Raw genomic sequence first — 20,656 nt, 5'->3', positions numbered from 1 at the left:
CCATGCATCTATTAGGTCAGTGCTGAGCAATGCTGTGCGTGTGAGTAAAACATACCAGCCGTATTCCAGCATTCCACTCCACCACAGATTGTTAAACATAATCTTTTAGATGACCAAGACTGATTGATAAGGATCTGACATTAGTGATCATTGGATTGTGGCTGTTACACTGTTTGCTTGCGTGCTTGGTGTACAGTTTCGGAAAAATCCGCATGTGCTGACTTGACGGCTTTTGTGGTAATGAATATGTATTCCCCCCTCCCCTCTTGTCACAGTGTTTACATTTAACATGTCATGTTGTCATGGTGCCCGTGCATGTCAGCCAGCTCCATTTGAGCGAACACACCAACCCCGCGTTCACCCAGTCCACTGTACACTGCTCCCTTGTATCCTAGCAACTCCCCCTGTGCCTGCGGCTGGCTGTTACCTTTCTGTCTGGACCCGTGATTTCTCCCAGTTGGAGTGAGGTTACATTCATGTGTGATGTGTTTTTGAGAGCCCCCGCCACCCCCTTCCCAAGCCTCCCGCTCCTCCTTCCCTTTTGCCCCCTCCCTTGTCCGCTGGTGCTGCAGGGATGTTACGTGCAGCCGAGGCCTTGCTGTCGAAAAGCATCGGTTCAGATTCCTATTTACGCTCACCCCAAAGGCAGTGGCTCTTTGAAACAGGGAGAACTTGAAAGGGTGGGATCACAGCAACTGATCAGTGCAGGGGCTCTAACAAGAGAATCCTATTTGAGGTGGTCTGGGGATGAGATGGAAAAGACAAAAAGGAAAGAGAAGTAAAAACGACTACAGATGGAAGTGAAATGTTTTGATGGGCAAAAAGGGGTTAGTTAAGGAAAAAAAAAATCGTCCAAAGCCACCAGCGAGCTGAATGTTGCTGATGGCTCAAATAAAGGAGGTGGAGGAACAGTAGCAATCCAAAACAACGCATGCATTTTAACACTCTGCTACAGTAGGAACGGAGCAGAGTACTCGGTGGCAATGGACATTTTCAACACTTCATTCACACCAAAGAGCCACTTCAATAATTCATCAGTCATTCCAGGCTCACTGCCTGTGTGCAGCGGGCTCGCAGTTTTCAACAGCCTTCAAAACTTCGTGTCACACAATCATGTTCACACGCGCACACACACGTGCACATGCATGCACAAGCAAGCGCACATTTCGGATGGATTTGAAAAACGAAGTCATTTGAAAAAAATCACCATTATTCAATTCAAGATTCTTTTCCACCTTCTGAAAAAAGTCGGCTATAATGCTGTTAAGAACAAATGTGATGCACATTTTCTATGCTCGAATTGCAGGGATTTGCTGGAGTCTAATAGCAGCCCAGTGTGACCCTTTAATAACCCTTGATATGACTACTCAGCAGCACAGTGCTCACAGTCTGAAAGGGAGGCCTTAGAGGGATTTCTGGCAGGGCAGTATTCAGCCCAGTTTGGAAAAGTGAGGTCATTGGAGTGTTTTTCTTGATGATGTACGCTACGAGTGTTTATGTGCCTGTGTGTCTTTGCAAGTGTGCGGGCTTTCGTGTGCGTGCTGTATTTTTCATTGTGCCGGGGGGATACGGGTTGTGAAAGGCTAATTTGGGTTTAAGGGCACTGGGCCCTTGCCAGACGCACCAACCCGTCTCATATGCCACCATCTACATCAACACGTGCACTAATATGAAACGAGCCCCGCTGCCATTGCCTTCTTCGGCACCGCAGTTCGTTCATCAGCGAATTTAGCGATGGGACACACTTAACAACCTATTTAGAGCCTCATTGAACGGCTCATTGCCTCTGATACCTTGCAATTAAGCGTTTATTTTGCTTGGTACCCTATTATACATTGACGTTCTCAAATGCTCCCTGAGTGTTAAATTAAATGCCAGACAGCAAACAAAAATGTCTTATTCCTCATATTTTTCAACAATATTTCAAACAACTGACACCCGTTGCCTTTTAAGGAGGCAAAAGGAGTATTAGCGCTTTCTTTGCTTTGATTTAACAGATCACTGGTGCCATTTTAACTCTAAATTCCTCCTATGTCTTTGTTGTTTAAACAGTTGCTCCTGATTAGAGTTCAGAAAGGAGCCTTGAAAAAAAGGACGGAGGCTTGGCGGAGGGGCTGTGGAAGCATCAATGACACGAATAGCTTTCCACTCTTTTCCCCTTTTCTTTCTTTCCCTCCTTACTTCTACTCTGCTGTTTCCACCCTTTTCCATCTGCAGTTTGACCTCTGCTATTCTTCACTATGATTCCTGTGTGTTCAAAGGCGGCAGGATGTCAGTAATTGGAAGGGATGTGATGGAACGGGGGGCCCTCCTTAGAGCTTTCCCCCCCACCCCTCGCCCCCCAGCACAAGAGAGGTCAGGGAGAGCCTGTCTTGCGCTGACATGCGCGCTTGGACGGCAGCATCCAGCCACAACAGGCCCGAGGCACCATGATCAGCAGTAGTGCTGTCCAAAGAGGAGTAAGCCATCTCAGAGAGGATCTGATGCAACTTGCTGTCAACCATTAACTGATTCCTCTTTGGATATCTGCAGTGTTGAACATCATTCTGAAGTTCCTTCCCTGGCATCCAAAAAAGAAAATATGGAATTTGCCATCCTTTTGAACTCATAACAGCTTCCACCCTTCAGGCTGTGCACAATTTTGGATTGTATCTGCCTGAATCTGGAAGGAGGTCACCAAATCACAATCCCTAATGTCTTTAATTCCAAAATGTTTGATGGGATTGAGGTCAGGGCTCAACTGAGTCCACACTAAACTCTTCCATGCGTTCCTATACGAACCTTGTTTTGCACTGTCAACTGGCAAGCATGGGGAGAGCATGCAAACTCCACAGAAGAAGGCCCAAGACTGAATTTGAAGCCCCACCCATTTCAAGCCATGATTGATTGATGATTTATCAAGAGATTTGTCATAAAACCTTTAGTCTCAGCATCAGTTTCGAAGTCAAAAGCATTCAGCTCAAATCAGCTCTGATCAAATTGCTGTGAAAGTCCATACTTGCCATCTCACGCTGATTTAAACCACAGAGGTGTGTAGAGCTGAGGGCTAAAGAGGCTACTTTTCCCACATCAGTTTTAAATCAGGGTGCCTGGACTGCGTTAACATCAATAGGACCACTGTCATCATCATACTGGATCCACGCACAACCGGACCCATTCATACATGTGCACTGTATGCACTCAAAACGTGCAACAGCAGACAGGCAGCCTGACGCCGAGCCACATCTCCGTGAATACAAAAGTATGTGCACGCCAAAAAAAAAAAAAAAGTCATGCGGGTGTGTATCGTTGTGTATTTGTGAGTGAAGACGCAAATTACACGCACACAAATATAGAAGGAGACTGTCGCTGCCCTCAGCATATGTCATCTTGAGCAGTGCGCTGCGGTTGAAGGCTGCCCTGGTGTTGGATGGGGCTTATTTAGGGAAACACCCAGCTGACACATCAACCCTGGCAAGCCATGACACAGAGCTGCCACTGCTCTCCTAAAAAAAAAAACAAAAAAAAAAACACCTGGGGCTTTTGTCTGTCTGTGCCATGTGGGATTACACTGGATTAAAGTAAACCCACCCATTCTCTCTAAAAAGAAGGAAAAAAACATTTCCAACGTGCCCAAAATGTGGCATTTGGACAAGGGCAAGGCAATGAGAAAAGGCGACGCTGATGCCGACCGCTGTTAGCATCACGTTAGGACCGTGTGGCTTGTTGTCTAGTCTTGCCCTTGGGTTGTGCCATGATCTGAGACCTGTCCCCAGGGACACTCAACCTCCTGCTGAGTTCACACATCAATTCCCCATACACCAAAACATGATCCACAAGCCCCCTCCCAAATTTTTCACACCCCTCTCAAAGTTCACCCAAATCGGAGTGACTCCTGCTCTCTGTCCGTCACCTCGTATTATTTGATGCTTTGAATTCTTTTGGGGGAATTGAGACTTTCACAAGCACAAAGGGGATTATTACGTTCTTTACCCGTTGTTTTTTCTCCAGTGCCTCTGAAATATAAAAGAAATCTCCTTCACCAACATTTATTGGGCTATCTATAAAATTAGCACATGCCTGGACTTTAGTCATAGAAAGTCATGCTAACTGTGATTAAGAATATTAAATACACTATAGTCTTATCTTTAAGGACTTTGTCTTTGGAATTTGAGGGCCACCGTTTGAGTGAAAGTGGAAAAAATGCCAAGTTGGAGAGATGCTCGTATGTTGCCTGACTACTGTTGTGATACCCTTGAGTAATACAGCCAATCACAGAGCAGATGCAGTTAAACAATTCACATTCACACTTAAGAATAATTTAGTCTTCAGTTTTCCTTCCATGACGCAAGTGTGGAAAGAGCATCGTTTTAATTCCCAATGAATACAATTTTAATTGAGGATAAACTTTCGTTGGAAACATTGTAATGTTGTTGATCCATACGTCCAGGAAACTGATTTCTAACAAACTATTTTGTTGCATAGATTCATGACCAGGTGGAATGGAAAGCAGTGGGAGCGTAAAGTGTGAATGAGAGACAGTTTGAGGGGAGTTGTGATGGTGAAGTCAGAGTATATATCTACCTGCCAGTCTAGTTGAGAGGCTGTCAGTTGTGTCTTTCTGCCAGCATCCAGCAGAGCTTTTGAAAGACTTCAAGTGGAACATCACCTGACTGTGAAGCTCTCACCTTACACTGTAATGAACAGCCGCTCTCCTTACTCCTGTTCAAGCGGTATCGTTTCATCTTGATTGTTTATCAGTTGACCAAAACATATACAGGTGAATAAGAGATGATACATCTGTTTGAAATCAATCTTTGTCCTCTTGTTGAAGACTCAAGCGGAGAAAAGTATTCATGACCTGAGCAGGCAAAAGAAAAGGAGGCACATTACAGGAAGTGAAATGTTAGGAGAATCCAGATACCCGAGCCTGCAACTTGAACCCAAGAGAAAGAGAAAACCTCATCCCAGGGGAGAGTGGAAGGGTCGTGGTGGACAACGACTCGGACCCGGGTGAAAGACAGAAGACAGTCGGATGAGGTTTCACTTCAATGGCATTAATAGCCGAGCTCAGCTGGTTGCTCTTTTTAAGGTACACTCATCTGCTCTGCAAATCCGCAGAACACCTGAGGCCAAAAATTCCGTAATGTGCTCTCTCGTTGTTTCAATACAAATATCAAAAAGGTTCAGAATCTGCACTGCGGGCTGGTATTCAATGTCTGCCCATTCCTTTGTTATCTCCTCTTGGCTGTAAAGCAGGCAATGAAGTGGAAGGAATGTGAGGTATTTCCAGGGTCTGACAGGGGAGTGTTTGTGTGTGTGTGTGGTAGAAAGTTGAGAAGGTAATCCTCCATCACACCCCAAACAGCATGATGCTTCCAAACACACGTAAAGAAAGCTTACCTGCATTCAGGTCCAACCCACACCCACACACACAAATCCGGATTGACGTAACAAAACAGGGAGGGGGGGGGCTGATTATAAAATTCTTAATTAGTTTCCAGGGATTACCAGTGTGCAGATTTGATGAGTAAAGAAAACACAAACATCTTGAAAGTGTGATTATCATACTGCACAGGTATAAAATAGGGGTTAATACGCAAGATGAAACAAATGCCTCACAAGTCCTAAACCTCCGTCCGTCTGCCAGAAGATTCTGGCAGCACCATCATAACAAGGACTGAAAAATGGTTGCTATTCAAGAGACATATTTAATCATACTCGGCTTTATGGATCTCTGTACATATTCTAAAGGAAATATGATGACTTGCACGCACAGATGCATCCCCAACAGAAAGGGAAAAAAATGTTTTAAGTTTTAGCTTTTATTTTTCCCATCAACAGCACGCTGCTTGCACTCCATTCTCCATCCCACCCATTCTCCTTCTCCGAGTTAATGCCGTTAATGGAAACTGTCTTATTGAGAGTGTCTGTGCTTGCAGCAAGCTTCAGATATTAGGTGGCTCACTTGGTAAGCTCATTGGCTGCTATCACATTTCAGGTCATTGACCCCAATGACCAGACAGCAGCACATAGCAGGGATGAACGTGCAGGAGAAATGAACACCAGCACAATTTGTTCATTGGCTGGCTGCTCGGACGCCTGGACGGAATGACGGACAGATGGAAGGACATATTGACGGATGGATACTAGCCGTCTGCTAAAGGCAGGTTTCACCAAAACACGCTTTGATTTGCACAAGTAAGGGTCAGAAGTTCAAAAACACGAGTTGATAATGTTGCAGGACGGTTTGACGGCAGTAAATTATTTTCCTGCAAAAAGACTGTGGCAATATGTTAGTTCTCATTGATATCTTAATAGCTAAGAAGGAGATAAACTCTCATTCAGATTTAAAATGTATCATTTCCAAGGGAGCGTTTGTCAGACGATTTAAGATAAGATAATGCTTTGCACTTATTTGTCGAGAACTGCTTCTCTAGTTGTAAGCTGAAAAGATGCCTTTGTGAGGTCAAAGCTCACAAAGCCTCAGTGTGTGCCTCGAGTATTGGTGAACCTGACCTCATGTCATTGTGCTGACATGTTGGTTAATTGTGCAACAACAACCCGGAAGTTGGGGAACAAAGTGATTTATTGAGGGATCTTGTTTATTGCTCTCAATTTTGTAGTTGCTTTACTCTGTGTTGACTTCCTGCTGAATATCAACCTGTTCATAAGAGTGAAATTTATTCTGGGCTCGAATAAAGGCAAATTAACAAGCTAATATTGTACTTTCAAATTCCACAGAAGTAAATATGTCAAGCTCCAGAGAAGTAGCATTGTAAACATCCCAACATTGTGACTCATTTGTCATACAAGAAATATAAATGACTAATGAGGGTGAAAGTTTGGATTTCTTAATCACCGCTATATGTGCAAGGAAATAGTTCGTTAAAAACTGCACATTGTAGGAATATTCTGCATTTTGGCTCCGCTCATGTTTCTCTTATTCTTTACCAAATGTTTGCTCAATGATACAAGAGCAACCCCTTTCAAAAATGACATAAAATTGTTATTGTAATTAATATCAATGCAAATAAGAATATAATAGTCAGCGGTGAAACTGGACTTTCAATAATTTGAAATAGCCACAGGAAAATAGGCAAGGCTAAAAATGTGTTGTCAGCATTAAATAATGCCTCTTTGTAGATACCTTGCATGTGTCTGAATTTGTGACACTTAATAGTGCTTGCTCAAGTTCTTTCGATTGCTCACTGCATCAGTAGATTCCTCTCCTCTTGTGGACATACAGTATTTACACTGTTCTTCCGTTGCTTCCCTTTCTCTCTCTCCTTGAGTCATTAGCATGTTGCTGATGGGGGTCGGTCATCCATTGAGCGGTACAGGGAGGTTTGGCCGGGGCTGGAGCGGGCCTGTCAGGGCAGGTCATTAAGAAAACGACAGGTCGGGGAATACACAGACAAGGTTGATTGGTTTCCTGCAGCCGTCAGCAGAGCCCTGCAGCATCTTTTGACCCTGTGAGCACCATCTATACTGCGAACGCACACACAAGAGCACCAGTGCAAACACACACACATACACACAAATATTTGTATACGGACAAACAAACACTGAAAGTCAGTTTTACGCTCCATACACACACGTCCTTGCACGCACCTCAAATGCCACATGGTAAAGTTTGGGAGTTTTATTTCTTTGTTCTCTTTTGCCACCATTTAAAACTCGTGCAGAAGGGAAAAGCCCATATTCTATTTCTTGTCAAAGCTTGTCTTTCTTGACGTGAAAAGTCTTCATGAATCAACAACCAACAATATTGTGGTTTTATGCTTGCAGTTAGTGCCGTAGCAACAGAGCAAAGGAAGCCTTTGAAGTTGACCTCAGTGTTCTTAAAAGGTCACATGTGAAGATGTGTCTCTCTGTGCAACAGAACGTCTCGTCATGCGCACAAACATGGAATGCTGCCCAGCATCCATCCCTGTTGTCTGATGCACTGTGAATGTCAACCCCACAGGCACTGACGCGCGGCGTCTTTCCACCTCACCATACTTCCCGTCCCCCTAACCTACCTGACCCTCCAGCCTCAAGCAACCTCAGCCTACCTTATAAAAAAGCCTCCTGCCTGGGGCTTTTTTGTTCCAAATAAGCCCTATAATAATGTTACTTCAAATGTCAAAGCTAGGGTTGTTAGTGCATGTGTGGTCAGTGTGGCGGGTGTATTGTGTTTTGGGGTTTCTTGTGTCACTGACACATCATTCCTATTTCATCCCTTCGTTTAATCAAATGCATTAATGTGTAAAAATGTCATTTAGCACAACACATCCCACTGCAGGCTGCTTCGTAGACGCTGATAGACAGATAGCGTTTGAGTGACAGGCTCCGGCTGCGGCCTTTCGGTGTGTGCCAAAGATACAAGCGGCGATCCTTTATGCGTGGGCTCAATCACGAAGCCACTTTTCTTCTTGCGAAAAAGGACTGCAGTGATAACATTCCCACTAAATGGCACTCGAGAACACAACAACAACAACCGGGGCAATACGCAAACTGTACCGTTAACCCCATGTGGTGACTTTTAATGTATAATATAATTGCTAATGGGACCTGTCTTTGGGGTGAAGTGGTGTTAACCTCGGATCAACCCCAGGTCAACCACTTATGGTCCAGATAGAATTCATTACATTTCAGACACTTCATCATCAACATCTGACTGACCAATTTTACACCCGTGACAATGAGAAACGCAAAAGTAATGGAAGCCACAAAAGGCAATCTACTTGCTATGTGTTTTTTTTTTTTTTTAAATTATTTTTATTTTATTCTATGCACAAATAAGTGATTGACTCTGAATGTTTGCTGATGGTTTACATGCAGAGAATATTGTGGGTCCCCATCTGAAAAGAAAGAAAAACCCACAAACCCACCAAAATAAATTGAAACTGACAAGGCTGGAATTTTCCCAAAATGCGTATTGACAAGCCATAAAAGCTACTGTGGACAGCTGAAACAAAAGTTTTGGGGGCTTTTTGGAATATCATACAGAAGCAAAAATGCAACAACTAAAAAAACAACACTGTACCAAACATGGAGGCGGTTGTGTTCTGGTTGGCACTTTGTTGCATCTGGCACAGGGATTCTTGGATCTGAGAAGTGTGCAATGAAATCTCAAGGTATTCTGGAGTGAATTGTGCTGCCCACAGAGGTTTGGGCTCAGCTGTAGGTCAGAAGTTCTCCAACTGGATAATTTTCCATAAGACACAGCCAAAAGTGCTGGAGAGTAGCAAAGAAGGAAACATTGTCCTGTTCTGATGAGATTTGATCTACATTATTGAACATTTGTGGAAGGAGCTGAAATCCACTATGTTTTATTGAGATGATTGCCTTTAAATGTTCTGGAACAAAATATCCCATTTAGGTATATTTTATTTGATTAATAAATGACTGTTATGAGACAATATGTGATAAGCTGGGGTTGTGTATTACCGTATTTTCCGGACTATAAGGCGCACCGGACTATAAGGCGCACCTTCAATGAATGGCCCATTTTAAAACTTTGTCCTTATATAAGGCGCACCGGAGTCTGCTGCTAGTACTTTGGGAGGTTGAAATGTCATTCAAAATTGTTCCTTTTCAAAAAGGAGATGATAGCTGCTCAAGCTGGCACGTTGCTATTTTCAGCGTCAACTCTGTTTTAAGTTTTAACATATTTCCCGTGATGTCATTATGTATTTAAACACTGACCGGAAGTCAACATGCTACCTTATACCATACAGAAGGCTTTGTGCATAGAGTCAATTTTCAGTCTTTCAATTTTTCACTAGAGTGTTGTTTATTGCTTCTACAGAAGGTTACCACAAATTTTGTCCATGTGACTATCTTGCTGTTTGTGGTAATGATAGTGTTTGCAGTTGATGTCAGGGAAATGGTTTCTAACGCACTTTGGCTACCTTAACATGGCAGCAGCAGACCAGGCAGCAATTAAGATGTTATTAGATGACAAACCAGAGGGAGAAAGGGGGTGAAAGAGGAACACTGCAGTGGATTTCCAACACTTCCAATTATTAAAGATGGTAATTAAAGTCCATTTCAGTCACAGCCACACATTTGCTATCTCCACCTTGCCTTTCTTATCGCTTTCCTGTTCTCATTCATTAACAGCACTTGTACCTGTTGCTGACATCTTTCATAAAACACTTGTGATGAAGCAGTGTGGAAATATCCGAATGACCAGTCATCTCCTTATGGATTATTAGACTATTTATCACCTTTTCCATCAATTAGCATAGTCCTTTGTATGTGCCTCAAGCGTGCTGGTGTGTGTGAGTGGTTGTAGGGCCAAGTTGCAAGATGGGGGCAGGTGAGCGATAGCAACTCTAATTAGCGGGGTGGTGGCTCCCGTGCCGTGGAGTTCCAGAGATGAGTCGTTTGGGAATCGAGGTGCCTGGCTCAGTGGAGAAGACACAGAAAAACAGCTTTAATTGCTGTGGGTTATTTATAGGAACACACCTCTTTCAAGGTTAGTGGGTTAAGTCTGCTTAGTCCTCTGTGGGGACCGTAATGTTTAGCGGTGACAAACAGACTGCTGCCAAAAAAGAGGCCCCACCTTTCAATCCCTCCGGAGTCATATAACCACATGTGCAAATATATTTCCAAGGCACATGTTCCATTTGTGGGAGTGTTTTACCAAGGTATGGTGGCATTTCCCACAGAGTTACATTGACGAAGTGGGAAAGAAGAGAAGTCTTAAACATTCGAAGGAACTGAATGTGTTTGGGTGGGAAACATAAACAAGCTATGCACATTATGTTCAATTAAACATGGATCATTTTGGCAGCATGAGCATCACTGCACCCGCAGAAGTTCCATGTGTCACACCCTTCATCATACCAACATACTCTAGTGCGTTTGTTTTTGTTTGCCTGCCCATACAGTATATTAGAAGGTCACTTAACTTTTTTTTTTATATGGCTTATGGAAGTGACAGGTCAGATGAGGGGTGCCATTTTATATTCGGTAGTGAAAATAGTGGTGCCCAGTTTGTCTGTTTGTGTTTTTGTTCATGGAGAGGCATGTAAATTTGGACTTAACCGATATGAGTCCATCATAGTTTCAAAACAACATATTGACCAAAAAGGAAATTCCCAATTCAAGATCCTGAAGACAATCCAATTTGTTATTCCTGCCACATTTGTCACTAAAAGTACCTTGATGATGTAGCACCTAAATAACATAAGAACTACAATGATTCAATCTCTCTTTCTCTTTGCGGCTGGAATACATGGCTGGAATAGTGAAGGTGGGGAGGCTATCCCTCAGTTGAAACCCTCATTGGAGGCATCTTCATCTGCCGTCCAATCCTCCCGAGGGCCCCTACTTCTCCATTTCATTAGTTTGTCAGCCTGCACGGAGGATTGTGCATTAGGCCTTTAATTTAGTGGATAGCCAGAGGCGGCCTATGCTGCCTAGTGTGACTCTCAGCTCCAACAGACTGGAATCTAACTAGGATCAGCTAAGCTAAACTTAATGCAGCCACACACATGCACGCGCGCATGCAATCACTCAGGCACAAACACACACACACACACGCACACACACACGCACACACACACTCACACTCACACACCGAGACACTCGCACACCGCAGTCATGCCAGAGAATTCTGATGGTGTTTTTTCCTGGCTGGTAGTAATGAACTTTGACTCAGCAAATAAAGAGGAATAAGAGAACAGAGTGAAAATAAGATTAAATGATTTAGGGCTAATAGGCCATGGAATAGAAATGCACATTAGTTCAACATTAGATGCATTGAACTCAGTGCTATCTCAAAAAAGAAAATCATGCAGCACAAAATGACAAGAAAAGACGCATAGAAAGTACATTTTATGACAAGGCTATCAGTAGCCCATCTTTGGTACTGACTGAACTTGATACATTTGAGTAGAGTATAAAAATGAAAGGTTCAATTAATGAGCCTGATTTATTTATATTATATTTATAGATCCCGAATAGTATGCACTGAATATTTACAGTATTTACAAGTTAAAGTAGAGAAGATCACTGTGTTTAAGAAAAGATTTCTGCACTTAAGGCAGCACTGATTATTGTTCACCATGGAAACATTTCGGAAAGCACCAAAATAGAATAGAAGTGTGAAGTGAACAACACATATTGGGTAACAGAAAATAAATCAATTGCTTTAACAATTTTGTTTTTTAGCATTTTAAAAATGTTCACACAAGTGGTTAAGATGCATTCTCTTTATTGTCTCTTAATTTTCCTCCAACTTCAGTCCTCATCATGGTTATTCACTGGGTGTGCCCAGTAAGTATATCGCCTCGATCTGTTTGCATGAGCAATCCAGTTTGCACCCATTTCTGCACATGCAAACCTTTAGTTAATCAGGCCCTGTGTGTTTCTGTGGAAATAGGAATAAACAATTTACCACCTTGCAGCTGCCTCCTAGCTGTAGCTGGCTGGAGGCACAGCACACATGACAGTGGTAGAAACAACACTTGCAACGCACAACGTTGCAATATTTGAGCGATTTCACACTGCCAACATTCGTCCGTCATTAATGACAAAAGTCAACACACTTCATGCAATTCATAACAAATTAGGGTTAAAATTAACTATTTCATAATCAATGAAACCCTCAATTAGCTTTTTTTTATATTATTAATCCATGATCTGGATAAAAAAACAAAAACAAATACAAAACAAAAACAAAAAAATTCCATTTCCATCTTTTTATTAAAAAATATAATATTTCAAATTCAAAGTGCAGAAAATGCACAAACATAAATTGATCCCTAACATGTCAAAAAACAGGCAAAAATTCCAAGATATGAGTGAAGATGGTTACGTTATTTCATACCATTCGGTTTAGTAATAACAATAAGCTTCATTTACATTTCAAATTCTGTCATCTTGCCTTCCATATTTTCCTTTCAGCTTTTTTGGTGTTTTTTCAGCATCGTGATATGCGTTTGAGAATGCGAGGAGAGTGTGGGTGGACATTAAACACGATGACAACTGTAATCCACTGCAACAAACAACAGTGGCACACGTGTACACACGAGCCTTGCAATTATCAAGACGCAACCACGAGCGTCAGTGTGAATGCTGTACACCCACACAGACACTAGGACACATTGATGTGTAACAAAGAGTACAACACAAAGGGTGCTCCTTCTTTCCTGACCCCCTGCACATCATCCACTCGCGCACGCACACACTCACTGACTCACTGACTTTTAACCCCCATGCACTCCACAGTCTTGCTCCCTCTCCCATCTCCAAGGCATCTCCCCTCTGTCTGGGATAAGACTAAAGAGGGTGCAGAGGGTTTTAGTCGAAATGGGGGTCCATCTTTTGTTTCCTGCTACAACATGCATTTCATGGGGAGGTCTGGCTTCTGACCCCGCAGATCACACACTGCGTTGAGGCTTGGAGCTCCGAGGGAAAGCCCATCTGTGGCATCCATCAGTGCTGCGCTCTCCTGCTGGGGTTCTGTCATGAGCCGGAGGGGGTGGTGGCAGAGGAGGGAAGGCTTTATGGGGGGCATGATAAGGGGAGGTTAGGGGGATGTGATTTGTTCAAGAATGGGGATAAGGAAGCGGCGGGGGTGAAATCAGTGCCCCAAAACAAAGTTAAGCAAAACAAGCTTCTCCTTATTTAAAAGTAGCATGTAGGGCAAAAATCTCCGAAGTGGGGGACTAAGGTGGACGTTGCCACGTATATGAGATCGGGAAAAATGACGATTAATTACTTGTTGCTTGACAAATTTGCAATATTGCATAATGCGGCATGAGCCTTGTGCCAGCATTTGTATTCTATTATCTGTACTGCATGTGAGCGATGCCCGGTGCACAGAGGAGCTGCTGCGCATGCAAATGGATACAGATGAAACGTTGCGTTTATTTTCTCAAGGCATACAAGGGAAGCTTTCAAATACCAGACGGCCAGGTAAAAGCTGCTGAGGGTGGAACTGAAAGACACCAGATGTTGTTCTCGGCCTCCTCTCTGCCACCCTATTCTCTCTGAAGCCTCTCTCAGTTGTTGCACTTACCCGAGGCACTACAGAGAGATGAAAAAAAAGTACTGGTTTGAAGGTCAGTTTAAATAAAAATACTTCAGCAAGTATGACAGGCAGGTTGTGCTCTGGATAAATGTGGTGCTCCAATGCCAGCACGCTGCAACTGATTGATTGACTTGCAAGATGTCATGGACAGGCGGGGGACGTACGGAGGGAGAGAAAGACAAAGCAATGGTGGCGACTGTAGGATGGCGAAGACGACACACGCACACGCACACGCACACACACACACACACACACACACACACACACACACACATCCTGAATGTGTGTTTATTGTTGCAGAGATGATAAGCACACACTCTCATGCTCTCATGCATGCACACATACAGTATAATGCTGGTCAGCTCTGGCCTGGTTCTGGTCAGTAGCCTGTGGCCACGGCGGGCGCCGGAGTCCAGCCGTCAGCCCGTGATGGATTGATACAGACACCCCACGCCTCCATCGCGACACGCTCATACCCACCCTCCCTCCACCCCCCGCTCCAGCAGCTGGCCCATGCCTGGTGGGCATGTTTGAGAGGAGACGTATTAAGGAGGGCTGGGAATGGGGAGCCGTCCTCCATCTTGACTGTGGCCTATATTAGAGCATGCCCTCCTGTCACCCTCACTCAGCCACTGTGTTGGCTTCATATGAGTTAGCCGTGATTGCGATACAAGACCACGAATGCTCTATCTCTTCATCTGGCCTGCTGCCAGCAGTCAGCTGGAGTCTGTCTGTACCGGCTGTCTGGTTCATTCTTTGTTAGAGATGTAAAGGCATCCTGTATCATGTGTGGCAGAAATCTCACCACCTGATCAAATCTACTCTTCTCTCCAAATAGCTTAATACAATAAAAACAACAACAACCAAAAAAAACAAAGACCCAATTTGCAACATTTTCAAAGAAAGATTACCTCTGTTCAGTCTTGGCAAGTACGTTTTTTCCGGGCCTCATAAATATCACCTGTTTCATGCAGCACACATTGCAGGTGTCATTTTGTTTTGCTCTAAATTAGCGCTAAATATATGGCCAGAAAGAGTTATTTATTTATTGTTACTTTTTTTTGTACACCAATAACGTGTTGCATATTCAGTTATGTTTCCTTCCTTGTTATATATCTGTTGATAATTATTGTGTGGAATAATTAACATGAGCATTGTCTTCACATGGATGAATTTAATTAATCATTAATAATGATCAAATTAAAAGTCATTTGAGCACCTGTTTTATTTCTGAAATGCGTATCTAACTGGTAGCGATGGCTGGGTGACATGGCAAAAAAAGAACACATTTATTGATTATTATCACAATATTGTGAGTGTCAGTGTCAAAACATCAGTGCTGATAACTGAGCACTTCAGTGTATTATAACTAATAAAATCGTGTAGATAAAAACAATAATTTTTACAAAACAAAATTTACAGTACAATTTAGATTTGACAGACTAATAGGAAAATGCTTTATTTTGTATTTACATCAATGTGACCTCTGTGCCGCTGTATTCCTGTCAGTCTCCTCCCGCATTTCCACCTCCTCTGTCTCTCTCCTTTTTCCGTGGCCTGCGTGAAGTGTAATTGAAGGAGCAGTCTTCACATGGCCCACAGGCATGGAGGGGACATTGTGTGCGCTGTGGCGGCAAATTGCTCTCCTTGCCTCTGCGAGCCAATACCTCTCCTTCACTTCTCCTCTCGCCTCCTTCTCCTCTTGTCATACTGTTGCCTATATTCACCACTTTATTAGTCACTTCTCTTTATCTCCCCCCAATTCCTTCCCACCACATTGCAGCCTTCTGCTCTGCTCAGGGATCAAAATGTTTTTATTTATTTTACTGAGCAGTTTTGCTAATCATGGACTTCATTTGAGGATCACATTTCAAAATTTTGAGGCTTTTTTTTTTTGGGAGGAAAGGGTTGTAATAAACAGTGAAAATCCGGCAATGTAATGAATGTTGACATTGGTTCCTTTTTTATTTTTAAAATAATCAACTGTTTTTATTGTTTGAATTCACATTGTGCATCTTAAAATGCAAACCTTCCCTCGCAAACTGCAATGGGAAATCTCTTAATTCAAGCCTTAATTGATATTTTATTAAAAAGAATACAGGGGGAAAAACATCGAGAGGGAGAATTGGCTGCATTAAAACAAAGTAATTCTCAACTGAGGTCCCTTTTCCTGACTGTAATCAATGTTCATTACTTTAAGCCTTCTTCTAATTTCAATGAACCATGAGTGGTACCACATATTCTATCACTTTTTTCCCGTTAATTTCTGAATATATCCCATCACACAACCTCCACACCAGCAGAAATGCTTGTTGTTTCTGTAAAATGTCTGCAGCCAAAAAGTCACTGGCGGCACATTAAAGTAAAAACAAGGGATTTGTGGGTGGACAGAAAACACTCCCACTTGGATAATGCAAGTGACAGAAGATCTTTGATAGGGGATGCGAAAAGTCTCCAATAGCAAGTGCGATTTGAGCAGCCTGTCTGGAGAGAAGCAAATAAGAGGAAAAGGGCCACTGAGAATGAACGAGATGGATTGAGGAAGAAAAAAAACCAGAGTGAGGGAAAATAGGGAATGGCAAGAGCGGTATACGGGCCGAGACGAAGAAGTGCATGCTTCATTAAATGAGGAAGTAATCCTGGCTAATTAAGGCTCTCCATGACAGCACTGTCAAGGATGACTGATCCTTCAAATGGCATCTCGCTCTACTGACTGACAGCCAGTCTACTCTCACCGTTTTCTAGGTGTGAACTTTTGTACTTATTCCCACAGCATTTTCCCCTCATCACCAAATCAAATTGGTGTCCTTTGTTTCTGTATCTTAATCCCCCCCAAAATGGAAAGGGGGTAAGACAGCGTATATTTGTGCGTCTGCTTACTCGGTTGTGTACGTAATTGCTACAGTACCTGGGCAAAATACTAATAAAGCAAATCAGTACATGGAAGGCATAGCCCATTGATCGCTTGACTAATTAATCAGCTGCATTGGCTTCATGTGGATCCAGCCTTATTGAGTGGAGGCCTGGCTCAGGGCCCTTTATGAGTCCATAATGATTCTTCAACCCACAGGGTGCGGGGCTCATCTAGTTCTTCTCATAGCGCTGGAAAAACTAAACAATGTGGGTTAGAAACTCAATCAGTTGGTAAAAGTACAGTCAATGACGTCAACACTACTTCCCACGCATTGTAAATCAGGATGCAATATTTGTTTAAGATAATGACTTTTTTTTTTTTAACCTGTCAACGCATGTAGCTCCATTCATGAGTCCCAACTACGCACAAAATATACAAAAAAAGTACATACACGTGTGCGCTGACCTATACTATTCACAGAGCAGCCTTGTTGTTGTCAGTGTCTTCCTGCAGTAGAACCACAGTGAGCAGAGGCCATGCTTGGTGACCCAGACGCCCAGACTTTGTTGCGGCGGCCTTCCTGACAATCAATCCTTGCCTGCTCCCACCCGGCCAGCGTGACACTGGCTCACTGTTGGCAGTCCATCCCAAAATGAGGGACAGCATCGATGTTAAGCAAACATGACTATAAAAGTCCCGTTTGTATTTCAGTTGGGTTGTTGCTCTGTCTCCACTCCCAAGAGCTCACGTGAGCAAGCATCCAGACATTGCAGACTATCTTGGGTCAATGGCAGAATGCCACAGCAGGTCTTAGTGTGTACTCATTATTTTTCATTAAATATAAAGTACAATGGCTTCCCTAATTTTTCAAAACATATTTTTTTGTTTACCTTGAGATACAGTAAAACCTAACATGCATGTAGTTTGCAATTACTAATAAAATAATGTAACTGCGATTAAAATGTATATAACAGCTCAAATATAAGTGTATTTTCAATATATTTTGAGTAACTCTGCCTTTCCCTGCTTAGAAACAACACAAGTGTTGCCTTTTTTTAATTGTACACAAGTCTGTGCATTGGCATTGCCTTGGCTGCGCCAACGTTGGCAAAACAAAGGCAATATACACAAATCAAACGTAGCTTAGGATATCGACAGAATATCATTGATTAAGGGAGGTTGCCAGGTTTCTGATCTTAATGGCTACATAGCAATTTCACAACAGTCGTGTTGCTCCTGCTGTTTCTGCTGCTGCTATTGCTGAGATGGGCAACAGCGACTCTCTTGCATTCAATCCCATAAGCTCTCCCTGTAAGCTCCCTGGGTCCCTCGGGTGGCTGGACTGGAGTTTGAACACTAAGACCCAGGCAGTAAAAGTTTACAGTCTCGTAAAAAAGACTCACGCAGACCAGCTCTCTAAAGATAACGCTAAATACACAGTGATTACAGTGTACGGTCAGTAGGTTGGAATTTGGATCAGCACAGAGATGATTTGCTGGAGTTTGTCCTTAAGTGTACTACATAATGAGCATGATTTCTTTTTAGGACTGCAATAGTGTGTTTGTGCACTGGCACGTGTGGGTGTATGCACACGTATCTTATGCATTGCTGGGTTAACCACACATTTCCAATGCGGACATGCTTGTACAAACATGTCTTACCTACAACTTTATTCATAATGACTACTTTGCTCATTGCCCATAGTGAATATTGGAATGTGTCTAATGGTGCACAATTGCTAAATAAGTTTACCTTTGAGAATGTGCGGTTTATCCTGAGGTTACAGATCCTTTGATTTACAGTTTATAACTTCCCAGTGTTGCCTTGTGTGTGTGTGTGTTGTGTGTGTGCGCGCACATGTGTGGGAGGGTGATTGTGTTTTAGAGGCATGAGCACATCAGGCCATTTTTAACCGCAGTCACAAGACGCCAGTATAAGGTTAGAAAAGAGATGAGCCTCTGCTCTCAGAATAATCCCTAGGAGGCCATGAAGCCCCCACCACTGACCCTGACTTGCATTCCAGTTGGCAGACACACAGTTGTTGGGTCAGACATGGATTCTGTATGGTGAGGGACAAGACGATATGCGGGATGGGTGAGTGAGGGCATTTATTGGGTGGGGTGGGGGGGTTCACTGCATTTTACCACAGACATGCACTCCATTTGGCACAGCCCTATATGGAGATGAAAAATGGTACTGTAATGTTAGATTTTATTTATTTATTTTCAAAAGCGATACATCCACAATCCCTTCATGTGATATTATTTGGGCTCCCAAGCAATACAGTTCACTTAAGTTTGCCACAGTAGCGTTTGGACCTTACCCAAATCTGGTTTTCATAAAGGAGTCTTGGCAGGCCAATGATGGTTGCATCGCTTGCGAGCTCATTCGCACTCACATTCACACCTATGGCCAATTTAGAGTATTCAATAAACACGTGCTTTTGGACTACCGGACTTGCTGTGCAAATCCACTGACCCCACTGTTCGTTCTGCCCGACAGTAATACCCACCAGTAAATTCAAGTGACATGAGACACATGAAGATGACCCAGAAATGGTCCTTGTCACACCAAAGTTTTCGATCACTGTAATAGGTATCTTTAACATTTGTTTGAAACAGCAGCATTATGCCTTATACTTGGATGGGGATGAAGCCTTACCTCTGTGCTCTATGAGCCATTGAGGGTGAAATTCAGAGCCTTGTTGATTACCGTAGTACCAGCGACTGCTTCTTTCTCCACCCACTACTCTGGCAATTCTACCCATCGACACCCCACTCACAAGCCAGCTCCTCTGACATCTGGGCCACTGCCACCAACCCTGACTACAAGTGTTACAGCCACTCAGTTCAGAGACCAGCTGTGTATATGGAGATTGAGCACTGATCTGTTTTTCCCCAGTGGGAATGGGTATATGGAGTGGTATGGAAGTGTTGTATGGACTCTGTCTTTTATTTTCAACACCCTACTCCCAGGTGGTGACAGCCCAGTGCTAAGTGTGGTAATAGCCAATTGATTTTGGTCTCTTTTTTTGTTGGTGGCTGGACATAAATCAAAGTGTCTGTCAAGACTTCAATTTAGTTGGGGGGGTGGGTGCGTTTGTGTGTACGTGTGTGTGTTGTGGATGTTGGTGAGGGTTCTGTTTGGACTGCAAGAGTGTCAACAATTAATCCAGCCTCTGATCTGTAACCCACCACTCTCTGATCCTCGTAATCCAAATGAGACAATAGCACCACCGATAAGATCAAATCAACAAAGATAAAGGTAAATGGGCTAAATATAAAACTAATTTTTATATTAGAAGTATGTGAGCTTGTTTATTTCCATCAACTTGCAACTCAGTACTCTCATTAAGTCCTAATGTTTTTTTATTTCTCATTTCTGTTCTCATTTCTGACCCAGAAAAATGAGATGAATCATGGCGAATGCATATGCAAGAAACACCAGAACCATGCTAATCCTTTTAATTCAATTATGCTAAATAAGGACAACACTTCCATCTAAACAAAACACAGAATGTAGGAGTTCAGCAGGTAGTGATGGGGGGGGTTGCTCTGATGCAAGTAGGCCTCCCAGTAGGAGTCCTGGTGGTCTCCTGGGATACCTTCCAGTTCCCGAGCCCCCTATTGGGCTGCTTCCCCCAAAAACTCTCCCTAACACAGCACTAGCCAGATAGCTGGACAATATGGCTGGAACAATGGGCTTTGCACCGCGCAGTATGTGACCAGCTGCGGCCATTCCAATGCGGACCTCATGGGAATGTAGCAAGAGGAAAAGGTTGGAGGGTGTGT

The 20,656-nt window shown here is 43.1% G+C and overlaps 1 long non-coding RNA gene across 2 annotated transcripts in view; it reads left to right on the top strand.

The window, feature by feature from the left end:
* LOC119127447 overlaps positions 1-20,656 on the top strand; it is a 188,334-nt gene that overhangs the window by 15,960 nt on the left and 151,718 nt on the right. Inside the window, exon 1 of one of the 2 annotated variants that reach the window (XR_005098825.1) lies at positions 18,899-18,959. The exons of the other annotated variant lie outside the window; for it this stretch is intronic. This is a non-coding gene — a long non-coding RNA (uncharacterized LOC119127447). Of the gene's footprint in view, positions 1-18,898; positions 18,960-20,656 lie in introns of those variants that run through there. 2 annotated transcript variants of the gene reach the window in all.

The sequence above is a fragment of the Syngnathus acus genome, chromosome 9 (genome assembly GCF_901709675.1).
Source record: "Syngnathus acus chromosome 9, fSynAcu1.2, whole genome shotgun sequence".
NCBI lineage: Eukaryota > Metazoa > Chordata > Actinopteri > Syngnathiformes > Syngnathidae > Syngnathus > Syngnathus acus.
The sequence above is the reverse complement of the archived record's forward strand: the minus strand, read 5'-3'. Positions and strand labels throughout refer to the sequence as shown.